Genomic DNA, 5,827 nt, shown 5'->3' with positions numbered 1-5,827 from the left:
TAAATATTATTTACTCGATACCCGACAAACTTAACGTTATTAGATAATACATCACGAATGATACAACATTCATAATCAAAAGATACAATATTACCTTTGTCGCATAATTGGCTTATGCTCAACAAATTATGTTCCAAATCTTCTACGTATAGAACGTTCTCGATTGTTATGTGGGTTGATTTGCCAATCTTTCCAATACCCAAGATTCTTCCTTTGTTGTTGTCTCCATAGGTGACAAATCCTTTTTCCTTCAATGACAAGTCTAGGAATTTTGACTTGTCCGCAGTCATATGTCTCGAACAACCACTATCAAGATACCAATTTTGTCTGTGTGTTCGAAGACATACCTGCAATATAGATCACTTGCTAGACTCATGTATCTAAATTATGTTGGGTCCTTTCTTGTTAGTGATGAGGGAGTTGTCTCCCTTTCTTACCCAAGCGTAAACGCCACTTGGTATCCCATATCTCCTGATGTAACAGGAATGAGATGTATGGCCATATGTGCCACAGTAATGGCATGTAGGGACTCTATTTTTCTTATTTGAATTTTTATATTGGCGTGTTAGAGGTCTCCTATATGGTCTCTTTTTATGGGATGGGGGAACATACCCTAATCCAGTATGGTCATCAACATTTCTTGTTTTGCTAAGCAAAGTGTCTAATTGGTTTTTACTATTTGTGAGTCTTGTGAGTTTTTCATTTAGTTTAAAATTTTTGTGTTTCAAGTCCTCGCAAGATTCTCAAGTAGTATTTTGACATAAATTATTTTTCGAGCAATCGCATGAAGCACAGGAAAAAATTAGATCAAAGGTTTCACTTTCTAGTTTTAATTCGTCTATTTCTTTCTGTAGTTGATTTATTTTTTGTTCGTTTAGCAAAATTATTCTTTTTCTCTCGTTGCTTAGTTTTGCTAATTTTTTAAGTTCTTCATGCATCTCAACATAAGCACTATATAATATTTCATATGAGGGAGAATCAGAAGAAGAGGATGATGTGTCAGAGTATACCTCATATGAGATGTCCTTGCTGTCAGATTCGCAAGCCTCATATGTTATCGCTATTAAGCACAGCTTTGCGGTCTCCTCTTCATCTGAGGTGCTTGATGTTGTTTCTTCCTCCGGTACGTCCCAGACAATGTATGCTTTCTTTGACTTGAAGTCTCGGGAATGCTCTTCTCTGAATCAACTCTTTTTAAGTAAGTGGGGCACTGATACTTCATGTGTCCCGGCTTACCACATTCATGGCAAGTGAAGCGCTCCTTTGTCTTACCTTTCCTGGTTGATTCACCCACTTCTCTCTTTTGGAATCGTCTAAGTCCTCCTTTCTTCTCCAAGAAATTTTCAAATTTTCGTACAAGGATATTTAGCGTTTCCTCGTCAATGTCTAAATCGGAGTCATCATTGTCTATCTCGTCGTGGGGTTGCGATGTTGAAACTTTGAGAGATATTCCCTTATTTTTGTGATCAAAGTCCTCATGCATTGTCAAAAGCCCAAGCTTCATCTCATGCTCCTCAAGCTTTCCAATGAGTGTTGCCAAAGGCGTGGAGTTTAGATCCTTGGACTTTATGATTGTCGTTACTTTAGGTTGCCATCTCTTGTCAAGACAGCGTAAGACTTTATTAGTTAGCTCTCCTCTGGTGAACATCTTATCTAGAGCAATAAGATGGTTAATAATGTGAGTGAATCGCTTTTGCATATCGTCGATCGATTCACTCAGTAGCATACGAAATAATTTGTATTCGTGAGTTATCGCGTTTAGCCGGACGCGCTTGACCTCGCTAGTGCCTTCGTGAGTCACTTGTAAAGTGTCCCACATTTCCTTGGCACTCTGACATTGAGATACCCGAAAGAACTCATCGTAGGATATGGCCGAGGTAATGATGTTTTTGGCGAGAAGGTTGAACTAGACCTTCTTGCGCTCCTCATCGGTCCATAAACTTTTGGCTTTTCTTTCGGTTCGCCATCCACTAAGTGAAATAGGACGAAAGGACCATTGATCACGGATTCCCAAATATCTGAATCAATAGCCTCGATGAATATTTTCATCCGGACTTTCCAGTAGGCGTAACCCTCACCACTGAATACGGGAAGGAGGTTGTGAACACTCAATTTTGTCCGGACTCACTCCATGAAAAATACAGTTCAAGTAAGTGAGATTTTTAGACAATACATTACAAGTTTAAGGTGTTCATATATAGTGTTATTCATTCTCTCAGGAATGAGGTTTGTACTAATTGGCATTTCAAGCGGACCTATACTTTATTAACTAAACACTGAATTGCATTGCTAGCTGCGGTGATAACAAAATGAACTACTTTAATCTCCTTTGTCTCAAACTTGGCCCATTTATGGTCATACGTTACATAATTTTGGGAGAACAATAATTTCTTATACCAAACTTTTCTTTGCACATATTCACACTCATTTCGTGACCACTGATCAGAAGTTGAAGTCATTTTCGTTACAACAGTGATGAATGGATAAATTATTTAAGTATAGAAATATTGTGGTGTGACGAAAAATAAAAGGGTTATATTTTTGGAGAGAAACAAAACCATTTAAGTTCACAAAAAGCTCATACTTGTTATCCATTTTTAACCAGTTATGATGGTGAAATTAAGTTATGGACATGAGGCTGTAATTTGCTTCACAACAAATGGGTCATTGGGGAGCAACGCTGGTGCACCTCATATTTATGCAAAAAATATGCTTACATTCATTTCACAGTATCAAACCCGTTATTGTAAATTTGCAACTGATATTCAAAATAAAATCAGTTTGGTCTAAAGGGAATCCTGTGACTCTGGAATATGGATATGGCCTTGGTTTGAACTTATTGGTGATAGACAATTCCTTTGGACCAACACGACCCAAATCTTCTCCATGATAATCAACACCCATTCTTCTGTCTCCCCATTGCCAAACTCACTCCTTTATCCCTATGTTTCTTTCTTCAATCACCGACCCTAATTTTGTAATCAAATTTTGAAGTGTCAGTTTTTAAAGAATGGCTATGGAGAAGAAAAGGGGGTTTCAAGAGAGCTTCATGACTTACCACCAAGGGTGCCAATGTGCCAGAGAAGACTGCAACTGGTTGAGTGTTCCATGTTTGCTAGACTTGCTATAGTCTGTGTCCCTCATTCGAATGGGAATGAAGTCTTCATGTGGGGTGGCCAAGGATTTCATGGGAGAACATGAAGTGTGCAATGTTGCTATGCAGCGTATTAAGGCTAACTGAAATTACAAGCAATTGGTTGAAAAGTCAGAATTAAGGAAAGCTAGCTGTTAAAGTATGGCTATTACAATAAGAGCATCATCATGGGTTATCAATCTGAGGCAATCAAAATCCAGTTGTGGGATATCAATGCAAAAGAATTCCAAAAAGGTGGCAATAAAGAAGATATAAATTCCTACATTCCCGTTACACATCATCAAAAACAGCCAAAGCATTCACGGGATTAATTGTAGGAATTTCAAAAGAGTTGAATCTGTTCTAAATCAGAATAAAGTGGCATCAAATAGGTGCAAATCAAAAGGTAGTGATTTCAGTGTAGTTAAGCAGCATTGATGACCAGTTTTAGAAATTAAAATCAGAAATAAGGAGTCAGGGAATGTTACTAAATCAAAGGGCAAATGGAAAGTCTCACTTGAGGTCCTTACAATCAGCCTTAACACCTATAAAAAAGCTATCATACACGGTTATCAAGGGGATAGGCCTAAAAGAGCAAGCGGAGAAAGCATACTACCATCCATAACACACGGCACATACAAAACAGAGCAAAAACAGAGCAAAAAAAACTGGTCATATAGCAGCATAAGTCACAGAAAAGAGACACACAGACACTCAGGACTCCGTGAGAAAAGAGAACACAAAAATAGGAAAGATCAGGCAGATACACATCAGTCCAAATACACACAGGCAGGAACCAGAGAACTCAACAGGAAGTCAGTAAAAGCAATGTGTAGATAAGAACACATTCAGGGACACACAACATAGCTACGCATACATAACCACAAGAGAAATCAACCAAGTTGGCATTTAAGGGATAAAAAGCAAAAGGTACATCCTCAGATAAGTTACTATCCCATTCATTTGCATAATTGTAAGCAATATGGTTTACTTATTTCATATCCCAAATAATAAAAGAATACACACCTCCGCATTCCATTAAGAACATTTATATTGTGGTAATCTTAAGTATAATGTGTTTATGAAATATCATCGTCAAATATTTTTTTCTTTTTTATAAGCGCATTACTAGTATCCAGAAGCAAATGAATTCATAAGAACTTAAGGAAACCGAGAATCTAGAAGGAAATGAGATATGAAAAGAGAGTGAGGAAATTAGTTACCCTTTTTTAAGTCACCATAATAATTTGTCTTCTACATCGTGATTTCATCTTCGTCCATCGAACCACCACTCCATGTCATCTCCATTCTCCCTTAATTCACCTATTCAATAAATCCAAACAGCAACCAAAAATCAATCAAATATGAACATAAATTGTAGAAGGATATGAGTCTATCCTCATCGAACCAAAAGGAAACAGAAAAGGGGATTTAGAGAATCCCCACTCCCTTTACTGTTAGAGACACCGAGAGGAGGAAGAAAGGAGGAGACAACCCCAATGGGAACCACCATAATCCACCGCGACCCGAACCTCTGTCACCACCGAAAGTTATCATGTACCTCAAGGGTGATAACGAGAATCAAAACAACATAATAATGATAATGCGAAACGAAGGGAGTGGAGTTCATTACCGACCTGAGGCCACCTCGATCTGGCCATAAATCACCCAGGAGCGTGATTCTCCGTCATCACCGAGAGTAACCGTGAATCGCCACTAAAGAAAGGACCTCGTCGTCACTGGAAATGGAACCGAAGAGGAGACAACACGACTTAGTGTCGGTGTTGCATAGTGGAGAGACCTTGTTCGCCGCTTTCTATCACCGCACCGCCCATCTCAACTTCCGTTGCTGCCATCGAAAATGGGGAGGAGGAGAGGATTTGGGGGTTTATCCCTATTCTTCTAAGATTAGGGATTCTAATCCCTTGGCCACGAGAAATGAGAAAGAGAGTGTGAGATTTAGGGATTTTCTTTTCCTTTACCCTTGGCCATTACCGTAGAATGAAGAAGATAAAGCAATTAGGGGATAAATCCCATAGTTCTACAAACTGCACGTGAGGTTTTTACTTTTCCTGGTTAGTTGCCTTAGTAAGTGGAGTAAGATAGTTACTAAGTAATATACTCCATATTTAAATAATAATGGTCTATTTTTATCTTGTATATTATATTAACCTCTATGTTAATAATATTAATCTCAATATATTATCAAATTAATCATGGAGTTTTTATAGTAAGGTTATGGTTCGAATTGTCTCTAACTTCTCCGGAAATGAGAAGAAAGTCTACAACCAACACCGTCTCTAAACTATTAATTCCATAGATACATAATTAATAAACTATCTTATCATCCAAATTCTAAAATGCACGAATAATTAAAAACTATTTTACCGAATAAATTGAAATTTTATAGTAAGGTTATCAAATTAATCATGGAATTTTTATAGTAAGGTTATGGTTCGAGTTGTCTCTAACTTCTCCGAAAATGAGAAGAAGGTCTACAACCAATGTTGTCTCTCAGCTATTAATTCCTGATATGTTTATAATTAATAAAATATTTTATTACTAAAATCCTATATCTATAAATAATTAGAAACCATTATACTAAATAAATTTTAGGGATTTTTTAGTAAGGTTACGGTTCAAGTTGTCTCTAACTTCTCCGAAAACGAGAAGAAGGTCTACAACCAATGTTGT

General features: G+C 37.3%; 1 long non-coding RNA gene across 1 annotated transcript; it reads right to left on the bottom strand.

The window, feature by feature from the left end:
* Nucleotides 2,645-5,212, bottom strand: LOC109350861. The gene is made up of 4 exons (XR_002108133.1): nt 4,771-5,212; nt 4,357-4,667; nt 3,059-3,237; nt 2,645-2,969 (listed from the first exon to the last, which is right to left on the bottom strand). It is a non-coding gene; the product is annotated as an uncharacterized LOC109350861 (long non-coding RNA).

The sequence above is a fragment of the Lupinus angustifolius genome, chromosome LG06 (genome assembly GCF_001865875.1).
Source record: "Lupinus angustifolius cultivar Tanjil chromosome LG06, LupAngTanjil_v1.0, whole genome shotgun sequence".
Classification (NCBI taxonomy): Eukaryota; Viridiplantae; Streptophyta; class Magnoliopsida; order Fabales; family Fabaceae; genus Lupinus; species Lupinus angustifolius.
The sequence above is the reverse complement of the archived record's forward strand: the minus strand, read 5'-3'. Positions and strand labels throughout refer to the sequence as shown.